The sequence below is a fragment of the Pseudophryne corroboree genome, chromosome 7 (assembly GCF_028390025.1).
Source record: "Pseudophryne corroboree isolate aPseCor3 chromosome 7, aPseCor3.hap2, whole genome shotgun sequence".
In the NCBI taxonomy this organism is placed as follows: Eukaryota; Metazoa; Chordata; class Amphibia; order Anura; family Myobatrachidae; genus Pseudophryne; species Pseudophryne corroboree.
Genome location: NC_086450.1, coordinates 146,999,539 through 147,017,419, shown reverse-complemented (window position 1 = coordinate 147,017,419; position 17,881 = coordinate 146,999,539). Strand labels below are relative to the sequence as shown.

The following is a 17,881-nucleotide window of genomic DNA, read 5'->3' as shown; positions in this document are numbered from 1 at the left end:
ACAGCCAGTGCACTGCAAGAATGATTGGCATGCACACGTGTGACGTCTGGTCGAGCATGCATAGTCAACGGACACCACCGTTGCATACCTCCGAACATTGGTGGCCACTGGATTGGGGGTATATTTGACTCTTGGGGGTATATTTACTAAAATTCGTATTAGTCCCGATTTGGTGGGAGATTAAACACGAATGACATCGAATCTGTGAATTTGCAACTTTTTGAATTTATTACGCCTCATTTACTATGCTGTCGTGTTTTGATTATTTCCATTTTTCGATATCGATGTCATTCGTGCTTTTCCAAGGTAGAATGCGGCCGATTTTGTGGATTTGCGGCCGTGTTGTCAGGTTTTTTTTCGACTGCGTCATTTTTCGGTTACGGCAGTGTTTTCCCGTTCCCGGCCGCGTTTTTTTTCTAAGTTTAGTTTTTGTCACTCGTCCGTGATTGGTTTGATTCGTGATGGAGGAGTGTCTGTGCTCATTACTATAAAACCGGCCCAAACCGTCCGAACCTCGTGGGTTTAGCTAGTGGAGAGGTGAGAGGAAGTTGTGTTTGGAGTTGGAGAATTGATAGGAGTTTTTGGCGGTTGCGATTGTTGAGTGCTGTACTGTGTGTGTAAGTAGTCTTGTCATACTTGTTGTGTAGTTATTTAAAAGTCTGTCTAGTTTTTTGTCTTTTTTTTTTTTTTTTTAAAGTCTATTGTCATTGTTTGTGTGTGTGTGTGTGTGTGTGTGTGTGTGTGTGTGTGTGTGTGTGTGTGTGTGTTTGGTGTGTAGTGGTAGTGGAGGAGTGTGTTTAGTGTTTTTTTTTTCTCAGTATTATTTGTTGTTTGTCCTGAATATGTCCCAGTCAGAGGTGAGTGAGAGGGAGGAGGTGGAGGAGGTGAGTGTGGTGGAGGAGGTGAGAGAGGGAGGAGGTGAGTGAGGTGGAGGAGGTTAGTGAGGAGGAGGGGGAGGTTGCTGCTGCGGCCTCGAGTGATAGTGACAGTGATGGTGCTGTGGCTCCGCAGCCACGCACCACTACAAAGACGGGCCGCAATGTCAAATTCAGCTACGCAGAGAATATGGCATTGGTGCGGGAGCTGATGACACATCATCGTCAGCTGTTTGGGCCTGATGCTGCCAAGGTTTCTTCACGCAGGAAGAGTGTTCTGTGGGGGAAGGTAGTTGCGGCAGTTAATAGTGAGGGTGTGGTGAGGAAGACCGAGGACATGTGTCGTAAGCGATTCTACGACATCAAGCGGCGTGTCAAGGCTAAGATGTCTAAGGAGGCTAAATCAGCCCGCCAAACGGGGTGGACACCCCTTCCGAGCAGGGACGTGCAGTCAGGGGAGGCAGGGGAGGCAGTGCCTCCCCTGTCCTAATGATTAATATAATACAAAGATCCTACTTTGTATTATTCTAATAATTTTCAGTATGAAAATGTAGCCAAAGCTATGTGGGAGGCAGCGAGCGAGAGCGCTGTCTCCCACTGACAATAATAAAGTGGCTGAAGTGGGGGGCGGAAGGGGGCGGGGCCAAGCTGCGGGCTGGAAAAGCCCATTGAAAAATGAATGAAAAGCCGCACTAGAACGTCTGCCTCATTGACACGGGGCTGTGCCTTCAGCTCACATCAAGGCACACCCCTGTCAATGAGGCAGACGTGATTGGACAGTGGCATGGGTGGGCTGAGCCGGGTGGGCAGGGTGTCAGAATCCATTCCCCCAGGGCGGCCACATTTTAAGTACCATAGACAGCATTCCTTTCAGGAGGGAGCGTGACAGTCACTCACCAGCCACGGAGCTTCTGCAGCTCCTCACCTCCTCCAATTCAGCAGGACCTGCAGCAGCTTGAGTCCCCTAACCCCCCTCTCCGGCCACTGACAGCTCCCTGCAGCTGCTGGTGTCCCTCTGCTTGTGGGCAGCAGCGTGATCGTGGTGCTGGGCGCTCAGTGGGGAGATGAAGGGAACTAGGAAGTGCAGAGTGGTGAATCTCCTGGCTCTGGATGTGGACATACTGAAGTGTACTGCTGCCAGGTGAGTGCAAGGCCTCATTTTATGTAGCATATCTCCCATTTCTTCTAGGGCCCAATTTTAGGGGGCGTGGCCTGTCGACGAGGGGGGCGTGGCCTCGCGGCAAGTGCCGTGATTGCAAGCCACGCCTCCATTTTTGTGATTATGGGGGTATGAACAGCGCTCAGAGAGCTGCTGGCCATGTCCCCTGTCCCTCTCTACGGTGGGGAGGGGGGGCAGAGCTGTAAGTACGTGTGTGGCGATAGTGCCTTGCCCACTGTGCAAATGCACTGAGGGCGCACCATCGGGCATCACACCTACTAGCTCCGAGCCCAGACTGCTGAAGGCGGCGCCGCCTGTGTCCCGCTGAGGCCGCACCACTCGCCCGTGTTCCTCTGAAGCCACCGGCCGCCTGCCTGGACACATCTGTGTCCCGCTGAAGCCGCCGCCACCCACCCACCTGTGTTCCGCAACTTCCTCTGAACTTGAAACCACCGCCGCTCGCCCGCCTGCCTGTGTCCAGCTGAAGCTGGACACAGGCGGGCGGGTGGCTTCAAGTTCAGAGGAAGTTTTCAAGCCGCTGCAGCGTCTGTGTGACAGGCAGGCTTCTCAATGGGCCAGCGGCAGCCCGGCCCCCCTCCCCTGCAATTCGGAAGCCGCTGCCACCCACAAGACTCCTGCTGCCGAAGCGGCCACCCGCCCGCCCGTGTCCCAGTGAAGCCGCCCGCAACAGCACGTAAGTGACTACACTACAGTATACTACACTACACTACACTACACTATACTACACTATATTACACTACACTTCACTACAGTACACTACACTACACCACAGTACACTTCACTACACTACACTACACCCTTAGGGTAGATGGGGGGGGGGTGTAAGGGGGACTCTGCCTGCCATAATGTGTAAAAGGTGAACTCTGTCTGCCGTAATGTTTAAAAGGGGGACGCTCTCTTACCGTAATGTGTAAAAAAGGGGACGCTCTCTGCCGTAATGTATAAAAAAGGGGACGCTCTCTGCCGTAACGTGTAAAAGGGGTACGCTGTCTGCCGTAATGTGTAAAAAGGAGACTCTGTCAGCCGTAATGTGTAAAAAAGGGACGCTGTCTGCCATAATGTGTAAAAAAAGGGGGACGCTGTATGCCGTAATGTATAAAATAGGGGGACGCTGTCTGCCGTAATGTGTAAAAAGGGGACACTGTCTGCCGTAATGTGTAAAAATGGGGACGCTGTCTGCCGTAATGTGTAAAAAAGGGGACGCTGTCTGCCGTAATGTGTAAAAAAAGAGGACGCTGTCTGCCGTAATGTGTAAAAAAGGGGACGCTGTCTGCCGTAATGTGTAAAAAAGGGGACGCTGTCTGCCGTAATGTGTAAAAAGGGACGCTGTCTGCCGTAATGTGTAAAAAGGAGACTCTGCCGTAATATGTAAAAAAGGGGACGCTGTCTGCCGTAATGTGTAAAAAGAGGGCGCTGTCTGCCGTAATGTGTAAAAAGGGGACGTTGTCTGCCGTAAGGTGTAAAAGGGGCTCTACCTGGTGTAGTGGCGCTACTGTGCTGTGTAATCTGAATAATGGAGACTACTGTGCACCATTATATGAATTGGTATTATTTTGTGGCCACACCCCTTTCCCGTGAAGCCAAGCCCCATTATTTTTTGCGCGCGCCTACGACGCGCACTGCCGCCGGTTTGCGTTAAGGGGGGTCCGATGCCGTTTCTTGCACACAGTGCTAAAATGTCTAGTTATGGCACTGAGGGGGGGAGGGGTAGTTATATGACTAGCGGTCAGGAGTCCACCTTCCCCCTACATTTCGGGGGGATCTCCCCCTACATCCCGCCCCCTCACAATCCCGACGGTCGGCATGCTGACCAACAGGGACTATTTCCACTCGTGGGTGTCCACAACATCCATAGAGTGGGAACAGAAACTGTGGCTACCGCAGGTCACCATTGAGCCCGCAGCATGTCGAGCGAGCCCACAAGGGGATTGTTGCTCTCGAACGCCACTCGCATGGCATTCCGCTGCCAGGATTCCAGTGGCGCCCCCCCCGGCAAAACAGTTCACGAAAAATAGGGGCATGGCTTCATAGGGGAGAGTCGTGGCCACAGTTATGCCCCCAGTAGCTGTGCCCCCAGATTTGCCCCAAGTAGTTGTGCCCCCCAGTTGATTTGCCCCCAGTAGATTTGCCCCCTGTAGTTGTATCCCCAGCAGCTGTGCCCCCAGTTAATTTGCCCCCAGTAGCTGTTCCCCCTGTAGCAGTGCCCCTTGTAGTTGTGCCCTTAGTAGTTGTGCCCCCTGTAGCTGTGCCCCCAGTAGCTGTTCCCCCTGTAGCAGTGCCCCCAGCATGTGCCCCTTGTAGTAGCGCCACTTTGAAACCCTAAAAAAACCAACAATACTTACGAGCCTCGCTCCTACTTCTGGACCGCTGCTGCCGCTGCTGTCTCCGGGCGCCGGCTCTTCCCTGTGGGAGAGATGTCATGACATCTCTCCCATAGCAGCGCCGCACTGACACTAGGGGTCAATTTTGACCTCTGGCGTCAGTGAGCGACGCCAGCTGCAGCGGGCGCACACGGCGCTCGCTGCAGCCGGGGAGCGGGGAGGGAGGGTGGATCAGTAGCGGCTCCTGTCTTGGCGGCGGCGCCCTCAGAGTAGCAGCTCCCCGGGCAAAAAGCCTGCTTGCCCGTGGCAAGAGCCGCTACTGACGCTGTGCACATGCGGACAGCATCTATTCACCACTGCTCTGCTCAGAGCAGCGGGTGACAGGGGGATCTCCCAACTGCCCCCCCCCCCCCACCACAGGACACTGCAACCCGCGGGTGCTCTGCTCAGAGCAGCGGGTGACGGGGGGATCTCCCAACTGCGCCCCCCCCCCACAGGACACTGCAACCCGCGGGTGGGACAGCGGGACAGACTGTGAAAAACGGGACTGTCCCGCCAAAATCGGGACAGTCCGTAGGTATGCTGTAGGACTAGCGGTGCTGGTTATGGGGAGTGTGACTAGTAGCTGAGGAGTTCCCGCTGTGCAGTTAGCGAGTTTAGCCAGTGCCTCCCCAGGCATTTACCTCACCGCACGTCACTGCTTCCGAGCGTCATATCGGGATTGGGAGGAGCCTGTGCGTACTCTTATTCCGCCAGAAGTGGTTGGTGCGACTCATGTCCAGGATTCGGATCGCCCAATGCAGGATGGTGAGTTGTATTTTTTTTTATAATTTATATTTAAAACATCTGTGCTTTGTCCTTAGTTGTCTGAAATGTCTTCTAGCTAATTGTGATTGTAAGTTGATTAATTCTTCTAATGTGTTGGTGATGTAGTTTTATTCACAAATAGTTATGTTTTTGTCCTTTGTATTGTCAATTAGCAGGTGACCTTGGCCTTTTTCTGTTTTTTTTAAAAAAAAGTAAATTGTTGTGGGTGTCTTTAAATGAAGTGTGAGTCATGTGTTTTGCGTAATGTGTGTTAATTTTTTTTTAATGGACTTATGGTTATTGTGTGTTGTTCTGGGTTGTCCTTTGTGTGGTTGATGTGATTTTTCATGCAGATTTTAATTTGATGCTTACAATTTGGCGCATATATTTGGTGGTAGTGTTTGGTTGTTAGCAGCAAACAAATGTTAAATACAGAGCAATATTCTGGTTGTGTTAAGCTACTACGGTTGGGTTTTTAGTAGTATAATATTGTGAATTCTGCACCTTTGGGTATGGATTGGTTGGTGTAATTGTTTCATAATTTAAGTATACACACCCAATGAAGTCAGGCAGAAAAGCATAAGCATAGTTTTGTTTACTTCTCATCAGGTTCCTCATATGTTTACATCACAATAAGGATTTTGCATAAACATATAAATATAATATTATGCTCATATTTCTACAGTACGAAAGAGACACAGCACAGACAGGCCACAACCCACACTGCCAAGAGATGCAGATGCTGGTGATGCAGGTAAGAATTTAGTGTATACACATATTCTGAAAACACATAGAAATGCAGAATGTTAATGTTTATCTTATCACATAGGTCCTTCTTCATCAAACACCCCTCCACTAAGACGACCATCACAGGGCTCGGATAGTCTCCATAAGATGGGTACCAAGAGACGCCGTGTTGAGGCGGAATATCCACCCGCATCCTCACCACCACAACGGCGCATCTCTACAGTGTCGTCCCAGCCACCACAAGCCATTTTGGCCAGTCCACAAAGCGAGGAACCACAATCCCCTCAGCTGTCTGGTGAGTAAACATAACAATTAATTGTAAAATCTTTAAAAACCAGTGGAGAAGGCATAAGGAAGTGATAAACCAGTGATATGTGCAAGGTGATAAAGGCAGCAGCCAATCAGATCCTAACTGTTAATTTACATATTGGAGCTGATTGGCTGGTGCCTTTATCACCTTGCACATATCACTGGTTTATCACTTCTTTATGCCTTCTCCAGGTTAATACATCTGCCCCAGTGTTTGTGCACAGCCAAAAAAAAGTGTTAAAAAAACACTCATCCTTGTAATAATCCCCAACAGCAAGCACATGGGGGTAACGTTAGTAAGATTTTTTTTTTTCAGATGTGATGTTGGCCATAGCAACCAATTATTTGTTTTTTTTTATTTTGCTAGAAACAGCTACATACATGTTAAGTCTAATCCGATTGTTTTGCATGGCCAACATCACCAGTTCTAAACATCGCCCACCTTAAGACATTTTCTTCCATATTTTTTATTACATTTATTTGCACTATATTTAATCAAGTTTTGGCCAGACCACTGACTGCCTTGAACAATGTATGAGTGTATTGCTCAACACATTTAATGTATTGTGTGTGTTTTATAAAAGTAAGCTTCATACACAATATGTAAATGTAGTAATTTGTATTTGTTAGAGTTCTTCGTGTTAGCACATTAATTATGGCTCAGAGTCCAACAATTCCCTGAAACATTTTTGAACTGAGTAGGGAACGTAAGAAGTAGTGATGTGCACAGGACATTTTTCGGGTTTTGTGTTTTGGTTTTGGATTCGGTTCCGCGGCCGTGTTTTGGATGCGGACGCGTTTTGGCAAAATCTCCCTGAAAATTTTTTGTCGGATTCGGGTGTGTTTTGGATTCGGGTGTTTTTTTACAAAAAACCCTCAAAAACAGCTCAAATCATAGAATTTGGGGGTCATTTTGATCCCATAGTATTAGTAACCTCAATAACCATAATTTACACTAATTTTCAGTCTATTCTGAACACCTCACACCTCACAATATTATTTTTAGTCTTAAAATTTGCACCGAGGTCGCTGGATGGCTAAGCTAAGCGACCCAAGTGGCCGACACAAACACCTGGCCTATCTAGGAGTGGCACTGCAGTGTCAGGCAGGATGGCACTTCAAAAAAATAGTCCCCAAACAGCACATGATGCAAAGAAAAAAAGAGGCGCACCAAGGTCGCTGTGTGACTGAGCTAAGCGACACAAGTGGCCGACACAAACACCTGGCCCATCTAGGAGTGGCACTGCAGTGTCAGGCAGGATGGCACTTCAAAAAAATTGTCCCCAAACAGCACATGATGCAAAGAAAAATGAAAGAAAAAAGAGGTGCAAGATGGAATTGTCCTTGGGCCCTCCCACCCACCCTTATGTTGTATAAATAGGACATGCACACTTTAACAAACACATCATTTCAGCGACAGGGTCTGCCACACGACTGTGACTGAAATGACTGGTTGGTTTGGGCCCCCACCAAAAAAAGAAGCAATCAATCTCTCCTTGCACAAACTGGCTCTACAGAGGCAAGATGTCCACCTCATCATCATCCTCCGATTCCTCACCCCTTTCACTGTGTACATCACCCTCCTCACAGATTATTAATTCGTCCCCACTGGAATCCACCATCTCAGGTCCCTGTGTACTTTCTGGAGGCAGTTGCTGCTGGTGAATGTCTCCACGGAGGAATTGATTATAATTAATTTTGATGAACATCATCTTCTCCACATTTTCTGGAAGTAACCTCGTACGCCGATTGCTGACAAGGTGAGCGGCTGCACTAAACACTCTTTCGGAGTACACACTGGAGGGAGGGCAATTTAAGTAGAATAAAGCCAGTTTGTGCAAGGGCCTCCAAATTGCCTCTTTTTCCTGCCAGTACACGTGCCTACTTGGATGCGGTCACTCATATAATCCTCCACCATTCTTTCAATGGTGAGAGAATCATATGCAGTGACAGTAGACGACATGTCAGTAATTGTCGGCAGGTCCTTCAGTCCGGACCAGATGTCAGCACTCGCTCCAGACTGCCCTGCATCACCGCCAGCGGGTGGGCTCGGAATTCTTAGCCTTTTCCTCGCACCCCCAGTTGCGGGAGAATGTGAAGGAGGAGATGTTGACGGGTCACGTTCCGCTTGACTTGACAATTTTCTCACCAGCAGGTCTTTGAACCTCTGCAGACTTGTGTCTGCCGGAAAGAGAGATACAACGTAGGTTTTAAATCTAGGATCGAGCACGGTGGCCAAAATGTAGTGCTCTAATTTCAACAGATTGACCACCCGTGAATCCTGGTTAAGCGAATTAAGGGCTCCATCCACAAGTCCCACATGCCTAGCGGAATCGCTCTGTTTTAGCTCCTCCTTCAATGTCTCCAGCTTCTTCTGCAAAAGCCTGATGAGGGGTATGACCTGACTCAGGCAGGCAGTGTCTGAACTGACTTCACGTGTGGCAAGTTCAAAGGGTTGCAGAACCTTGCACAACGTTGAAATCATTCTCCACTGCACTTGATTCAGGTGCATTCCCCCTCCTTTGCCTATATCGTGGGCAGATGTATAGGCTTGAATGGCCTTTTGCTGCTCCTCCATCCTCTGAAGCATATAGAGGGTTGAATTCCACCTCGTTACCACCTCTTGCTTCAGATGATGGCAGGGCAGGAAGTGGCCGCAATTCTTCGGGCCACCGACAGCATCTCTTGCACGCCCCTGACGTTTTTGAAATAATTCTGCACCACCAAATTCAATGTATGTGCAAAACATGGGACGTGCTGGAATTTGCCCAGATGTAATGCACGCACAATATTGCTGGCATTGTCCGATGTCACAAATCCCCAGGAGAGTCCAATTGGGGTATGCCATTCTGCGATGATGTTCCTCAGTTTCCGTAAGAGGTTGTCAGCTGTGTGCCTCTTCTGGAAAGCGGTGATACAAAGCATAGCCTGCCTAGGAATGAGTTGGCGTTTGCGAGATGCTGCTAATGGTGCCGCTGCTACTGTTCTTGCTGCGGGAGGCAATACATCTACCCAGTGGGCTGTCACAGTCATATAGTCCTGAGTCTGCCCTGCTCCACTTGTCCACATGTCCGTGGTTAAGTGGACATTGGGTACAACTGCATTTTTTAGGACACTGGTGACTCTTTTTCTGAGGTCTGTGTACATTTTCGGTATCGCCTGCCTAGAGAAATGGAACCTAGATTGTATTTAGTACCGGGGACACAGTACCTCAATCAAGTCTCTAGTTGCCTCTGAATTAACGGTGGATACCGGAACCACGTTTATCACCGCCCAGGCTGCCAAGGCCTGAGTTATCCGCTTTGCAGCAGGATGACTGCTGTGATATTTCATCTTCCTCGCAAAGGACTGTTGGACAGTCAATTGCTTACTGGAAGTAGTACAAGTGGTCTTCCGACTTCCCCTCTGGGATGACGATCGACTCCCAGCAGCAACAACAGCAGCGCCAGCAGCAACAACAGCAGCGCCAGCAGCAGTAGGCGTTACACTCAAGGATGCATCAGAGGAATCCCAGGCAGGAGAGGACTCGTCAGACTTGCCAGTGACATGGCCTGCAGGACTATTGGCTTTCCTGTGTAAGGAGGAAATTGACACTGAGGGAGTTGGTGGTGTGGTTTGCAGGAGCTTGGTTACAAGAGGAAGGGATTTAGTTGTCAGTGGACTGCTTCCGCTGTCACCCAAAGTTTTTGAACTTGTCACTGACTTCTGATGAATGCGGTCCAGGTGACGTATAAGGGAGGATGTTCCTAGGTGGTTAACGTCCGTACCCCTACTTATTACAGCTTGACAAAGGCAACACACGGCTTGACACCTGTTGTCCGCATTTGTGTTGAAATAATTCCACACCGAAGAGGTGATTTTTTTTTTGTATTTTGACCAGGCATGTCAATGGCCATATTCGTCCCATGGACAACAGGTGTCTCCCCGGGTGCCTGACTTAAACAAACCACCTCACCATCAGAATCCTCCTTGTCAATTTCCTCCCCAGCACCAGCAACACCCATATCCTCATCCTGGTGTACTTCAACAGTGACATCTTCAATTTGACTATCAGGAACTGGACTGCGGGTGCTCCTTCCAGCACTTGCAGGGGGCGTGCAAATGGTGGAAGACGCAAGCTCTTCCTGTCCAGTGTTGGGAAGGTCAGGCATCGCAACCGACACAATTGGACTCTCCTTGGGGATTTGTGATTTAGAAGAACGCACAGTTCTTTGCTGTGCTTTTGCCAGCTTAAGTATTCTCATTTTTCTAGCGAGAGGATGAGTGCTTCCATCCTCATGTGAAGCTGAACCACTAGCCATGAACATAGGCCAGGGCCTCAGCCGTTCCTTGCCACTCCGTGTCGTAAATGGCATATTGGCAAGTTTACGCTTCTCATCAGACGCTTTCAATTTTGATTTTTGGGTCATTTTACTGAACTTTTGTTTTTTGGATTTTACATGCTCTCTACTATGACATTGGGCATCGGCCTTGGCAGACGACGTTGATGGCATTTCATCGTCTCGGCCATGACTAGTGGCAGCAGCTTCAGTACGAGGTGGAAGTGGATCTTGATCTTTCCCTATTTTAACCTCCACATTTTTGTTCTCCATTTTTTAATGTGTGGAATTATATGCCAGTATCAATAGCAATGGCCTACTACTATATATACTGCGCACAACTGAAATGCACCACAGGTATGGATGGATAGTATACTTGACGACACAGAGGTAGGTACAGCAGTGGCTTACTGTACCGTAATGCTATATATTATATACTGGTGGTCAGCAAACTGTGCAAAACTGAAATGCACCACAGGTATGGATGGATAGTATACTTGACGACACAGAGGTAGGTACAGCAGTAGCCTACTGTACCGTAATGCTATATATTATATACTGGTAGTCAGCAAACTGTGCAAAACTGAAATGCACCACAGGTATGGATGGATAGTATACTTGACGACACAGAGGTAGGTACAGCAGTGGCCTACTGTACCGTAATGCTATATATTTTATACTGGTGGTCAGCAAACTGTACAAAACTGAAATGCACCACAGGTATGGATGGATAGTATACTTGACGACACAGAGGTAGGTACAGCAGTGGCCTACTGTACCGTAATGCTATATATTATATACTGGTGGTCAGCAAACTGTGCAAAACTGAAATGCACCACAGGTGTGGATGGATAGTATACTTGACGACACAGAGGTAGGTACAGCAGTGGCCTACTGTACCGTACTCCTATATATTATATACTGGTGGTCAGCAAAATTATGCACTGTACTCCTACTATATACTACAATGCAGCACAGATATGGAGTGTTTTTCAGACAGACAACGTATACTGGTGGTCACTGGTCAGCAAAACTCTGCACTGTACTCCTCCTATATAATATACTGGTGGTCCCCAGTCCCCACAATAAAGCAGTGTGAGCACAGATATATGCAGCACACTGAGCACAGATATGGAGTGTTTTTCAGGCAGACAACGTATACTGGTGGTCACTGTCAGCAAAACTCTGCACTGTACTCCTCCTATATAATACTGCTGCTCCCCAGTCCCCACAATTAAGCAGTGTGAGCACAGATATATGTAGCACACTGAGCACAGATATGGAGTGTTTTTCAGGCAGACAACGTATACTGGTGGTCACTGTCAGCAAAACTCTGCACTGTACTCCTCCTATATAATACTGCTGCTCCCCAGTCCCCACAATTAAGCAGTGTGAGCACAGATATATGCAGCACACTGAGCACAGATAACGGATAAGGAGCGTTTTTTTCAGGCAGAGAACGGATAAAACTGGTGGTCACTGATCAGCAAAACTCTGCACTGTACTCCTCTTATATTAATAATACAGCTGCTCCCCAGTCCCCACAATTAAGATATAAGCAAGCACAAATATTTGCATCAACAATGAATAAACGGAGAGGACGCCAGCCACGTCCTCTCCCTAACATTTCCAATGCACGAGTGAAAATGGCGGCGACGCGCAGCTGCTTATATAGAATCCGAATCTCGCGAGAATCCGACAGCGGGATGATGACGTTCGGGCGCGCTCGGATTAACCGAGCCATACGGGAGAATCCGAGTATGCCTCGGACCCGTGTAAAATGGGTGAAGTTCGAGGGGGTTCGGTTTCCGAGGAACCAAACCCGCTCATCACTAGTAAGAAGCCACATATTTCTACAAAAAGGTGACCTAAAATGTTAAGTTTAGCCCACAATCTATTTATCATTTACAACATGAATATTAAGAAGTAATGCATGTTGACGTAAAGCTATAAAAAAACCAATGCTAAATATTGACTAAATAGTGGCTGTCTTCAACCCCATACAGAACCACCCATCATGCCCGAGGATACCCAACACCACCCCAGCCACAAATGGGCCCAGAGTTTTGGTCCAGTTGGGCCACACAACAGGCGCAACACTATACCTGTCTGAACACCCACAGCCAATACCTTGCCAGTCTGCCCCATCATCTGCCTAGACTCAGTCGGAACTCAGGCAGATTGATAGTTCAAGTTGGCAGAGTAGCAAATTCTATGGAGCAGATGAGGGCAGACAACAGCCAAATGCACGCAAATTTACAAAGAATCATGGATGACCAACAGCGGCAGCAACAAGCTCTCATACAAATTATACAACATAACCAATTAATAAACGAAAGCCTCTCCCGAATCATTGCCAACAACACTGCCGCAACTACACAACTCACAGCAAGCCTCAACAACCTGAGCCAAAGCCTAAATGTGTTGGCATTCCACCAACTAATCTCAAGCTCAGGAACAACCACACCAAGCCAGACCCCAGTTACCTCCCCAGTTAGACGATCCAGCAGAACCAGGACCAATGAACCATCCCAATCCTCTGCACCCAGCAAACAAAAAACAAAGAAATGATCAAGGCTGCAGCAACAACTACAGTATGTTATTAGAAAATTACTAATTATCTAATTGATTCCCTCAAAATGCCTGAGTTTAAGGTAATAAATTAATCATACGCAATATGTGTAATGTTTCATTTGTTAATGAGTGACAGTGTAAGTTATACATTTTATTGCCTAACTGTAAACAACATGAGAAATAACAAACAATAATGCAACACAAACAGAATTCAGACCTATCAAACATTTTATAATTGGTGTTAGGCAAGGTTAATTATGAATAAATAATACTTACCGGTAAAATAACGCAGAATCACTTCTTGCCTTACCTGCCTCCCTACATCTGTACTCACACTGTGCCAGATGTTTCTAACTCACCTACTTGCTGACTGTTTTCTTCATCACCAACATGTGGCAGATGTTGGCGCAAACACATGTTATGAAGAAAACAGCAGCAGAACACAATCCTAGTCACCTTTGAGGGACTATACAACAAAAGCCCTGCAGACTTATCCAGACACCGAAACCTAGATTTCAGCACCCCAAAACATCTTTCTATCACATTCCGCGTGGACTTATGTGCATTATTATAATTGTGTTCAGCAGGAGAATCAGGTTGGGACAATGGAGTAAGGAGCCAAGAGTAGCATCCATAACCACCATCACGTGAAAGACAGATATAGGCAACATTAGGACATGTGGTTTATGGAAAAACAAACAAAAACATAATGACAAGGTTGAAGTTACCACACATACGCACAACACACTTGGAACATACCCAGCTGCCAGCCATCAGGCATTTGTCCGGCATCAAACTTATCAAAGAGGGATGACTGACTGAGGATGAAGGAGTCATGGCAGCCGCCAGGGTAACCCGCAACAACACTCATAATTTTTAGATTTGCATCACAAACCACCTGGACATTAGTGGATTGGCCCAGATGTCTATTGGTATAAATATATTGCCTGCCCCTAGGTGGTCTCAGCTCAACGTGTGTGCAATCTATGGCACCCAGCACATTGGGCATGCCAGCAAGCTCATAGAAAGCTACCCTGACTGCATGCCACTGCGACTCCTGGGTAGGGAAGCAGATAGAGGCATCTATGTGGGTATCCAAGACATCCAAAACCTGAGTGGACATTACAAAATATAAGGTGAGTGTCATGACCTGTAATAAATACAATACTGTGTTATATTACATAACAGAAGCACCACTTAGACATAGACGTGTATGTATGTTTTAACTCACCTGATTTAAATATTTTGAAAAGGTGGGCTGGGAGATACCAATTACATCGCCAGTCACAGTCTGGAAGCTACCAGTAGCCATAAAGTGCAACACAGCCAGGAGTTTGTGCAGGCCTGAGACAGAGCGAGAGTGTGCTGTCTCAGGGTCTAGGTCCAGTTTGACAAGGTCATACAGACGGAAAATGTTGTTTCTATTTAGCCGGAACATCTGTATAACCTGGTCATCGGCCAATGCGTTCAAGTTTAAACGCCCCCTAAAAAAACGAGGCCTGCGCAGCCTCCGCAGCACCTGTACAACCTGCTGACCATGTTCAGTTTCCTGGCGCTGGTTTATTGTAGCCTCATGGAGCAGTCTCAGGTATCCCATTTCAGAGTGAGAGATTAGAAAAATGTGCTAGGGTCCCTTTTAAAGGTCAAAAAATTCAGGTGTGATTAATGTAGAATTGGAAACACATGTAAACACGCTTCTCAAAAGCAGGTCTATATGTTTTTCCGCATTTTTTTACGAATTGTTTTTTTTTCACGGCCGCAAATGCATTTTCACGGTAGAGATTTCAAATACGAATGCATAGTAAATGACGAGTTCTATACCTAAACAGCCGCGTTTGACTGATGGTGTATGCATTCGTATTTTTAAAACACAGCCGTAACAAAAATACGAATGCCCTCATCACTGCCGAGATTTGAGTTTAGTAAATTCCAGAGATGACACTTTGAACAAAAAACACCAAATCGGTCAAAATCGGGAGCTTAGTAAATATACCCCTTGGTGCGCTGCAGGAAACGGGGCAGAGCTTCGCGACACTCCTGTTCCCATCACTGTGAGGGCGTCACGTGTGTGTTCCCTCCCAACTGCACTCCTTCCCCCCACGGTACATTGCGGCCTGTAGGTGAGACACCGGGACAGTCCTGGGAAAATGGGACTGTCCCTCTGAATGCGGGGCAGTTGGGAGGTATGCCATTGTAATTGTTTCCCACAATTTTCAATTTAAGGGGCAGCATGGAAATGCTTTTTCCACATTTGTTTTTAGTTTAGATTGAATTATCTTTTTTTCCAAAACCTTATTTTAGAGATTGTGGATAATGGATGAAGGGGCGTTAGATAAAGGGAATTGTAATCACCCTCAACTTCTATGTTCGAAATACAGTCCTTGCAGTGGCGGATTCGGGGGGGGGGGGGGAGGGGGGCACAAAGGCACGTGCCCCCCCCTGTCATCATGATCAGGCTGCCCTGACTGCAGTGCCGGCCTTATAGATAAGCAAACTACACGTCTGAGTAAGGCGCCGCACATAGAGGGCGCTCTGGCCGTGAACTGCTATAGAGAGCTGGCAGCCTGTCTCATGTATTCACTGAGCTGCTGCAGACGCTGCTTACCCCCTCCGTGTAGTGCCTCATCATGCATATGTAATGAGCGGCGGAGCGGCATGATGTCACGCCGCTCATTACATATGCACAAACTGGGCTGGGGCAGGATGACCGCTACTTTCGCGTGGAGCCTCGAGTGGAGCCTCGAGCGGGGGAGACATGTTTGAGCGGGTGACCCACAGCCCGCCTTTCCGCTGCCACGCTCAAGCTCCAAAAAGAGTACGTTCTTCTCATTTAGTTATTAATGAGTTTGTTCTTATTTAGGTATTTATTTCTGTTGCCTGGGCCTGGTAGACAGTCAGGACTCAGGAGTCACTGTCTGCAGTCATTTCTTGGATTTTTAAGCCAGCCAGCAGGGATACATTTAAAATTAATATTATTTAATACTGTGCCCACTGTATTATAAGCCAGCCAGTGGAGTTAAGTTTAAAATTAATATTATACAATATGGTGCCTTCTTTAATAAAGCATGTACCAGTTTAGTTTTATTTATATTTCACTTAATGCTTTTAAGCTTTTGTGTGGGTATAATATAATTTATTTCACTATACGTGGGAAGGGGGGGGCGCCAAAATCTATATTTGCTTTTCAAAAAATGTAGGCTTGGGCCAGCCCAGTGTATCTGCACTGGGGGCATATCTGGCACTGTGGGGGCATGTGTATCTGCACTGGGGGCATATCTGGCACTGTGGGGGTATGTGTATCTGCACTGGGGGCATATCTGGTACTGTGGGGGCATGTGTATCTGCACTGGGGGCATATCTGGTACTGTGGGGGCATGTGTATCTGCACTGGGGGCATTTCTGGCAGTGCCCCCAAATCATGGCCGCCGCCACACTACTCCGCTCCGGCCAGCCCTGCTTCCTGGTGACACGTTATATTCATAATACAGTAGCTGCATGGGCTGTGGGGACCGCATGCAACCTGCGGTCCCCACAGCCCATGCAGCTAATGTATTATGACTATAACGTGTCACCATGAAGCAGGGCTGGCCGGAGCAGAGTAGCGTGGCAGCGGCCGTGATTTGGGGGCACTGCTTCTACTTACCCTCAGCCCAGACTACTGTGGCCGGGTCCCGCCGCTGCCTGTACCCGCTGTGGTCGCTGTCAGTCAGGGCAGCCTGATCATGGCGATGCCTTTGTGTGTGCGGGCGCTGCGCCTCTCCGGGGCCGCCGGCTCCTACTCTCTCCCCGTGTACAGAAGCTCCACACCAGCCCCACTCTGGCATCCAAGGCGCCAGTGTCCACCGCAACGGGTCACGACGACCAAGAGGATTATATGACCAACTCCAATGCCAGGGTAAGACCCCCCTTATATACCTATAGTGTCATTGCCCATATGTGCTGTATGTCATACCCCCTATATCCTATAAACTGTGCCATGTGTACTGAGGTCACTCCCCCTGTATACCTGTCCATACTATTCCTATATACCGTGTGCCCTGTATGAGGTGATGCCCCCTATGTACACACTTACTAGATCCCCTACCAGACCTGTCCCCTCACACTCACCCTGTCCCCTATCAGACCTGTCCCCACACTCACCCTGTCCCCTACCAGACCTGTCCCTGCACACTCACCCTGTCCCCTACGAGACCTGTCCCCACACTCACCCTGTCCCCTACCAGACCTGTCCCTGCACTCACCCTGTCCCCTACCAGACCTGTCCCCTCACACTCACCCTGTCCCCTACCAGACCTGTCCCCTCACACTCACCCTGTCCCCTACCAGACCTGTCCCTGCACACTCACCCTGTCCCCTACCAGACCTGTCCCCTCACACTCACCCTGTCCCCTACCAGACCTGTCCCTGCACACTCACCCTGTCCCCTACCAGACCTGTCCCCTCACACTCACCCTGTCCCCTACCAGACCTGTCCCCGCACACTCACCCTGTCCCCTACCAGACCTGTCCCCGCACACTCAGCCTGTCCCCTACCAGACCTGTCCCCTCACACTCACCCTGTCCCCTACCAGACCTGTCCCCGCACACTCACCCTGTCCCCTACCAGACCTGTCCCTGCACACTCACCCGTCCCCTACCAGACCTGTCCCTGCACACTCACCCGTCCCCTACCAGACCTGTCCCCGCACACTCACTCTGTCCCCTATCAGTCCTGTCCTGTACACTCAGCCTGTCCCCTACCAGACCTGT

At 48.5% G+C, this 17,881-nt stretch overlaps 1 long non-coding RNA gene across 1 annotated transcript in view; it reads left to right on the top strand.

Moving 5' to 3' along the window:
- Positions 1–13,250, top strand: part of LOC134944829 (uncharacterized) — a 58,385-nt gene extending 45,135 nt beyond the window's left edge. Inside the window, exons 4-6 of the long non-coding RNA XR_010181962.1 lie at positions 5,869–5,937; positions 6,013–6,225; positions 12,565–13,250. This is a non-coding gene — a long non-coding RNA (uncharacterized LOC134944829). The remainder of the gene's footprint in view (positions 1–5,868; positions 5,938–6,012; positions 6,226–12,564) is intronic.
- Positions 13,251–17,881: the final 4,631 nt, after the last annotated feature.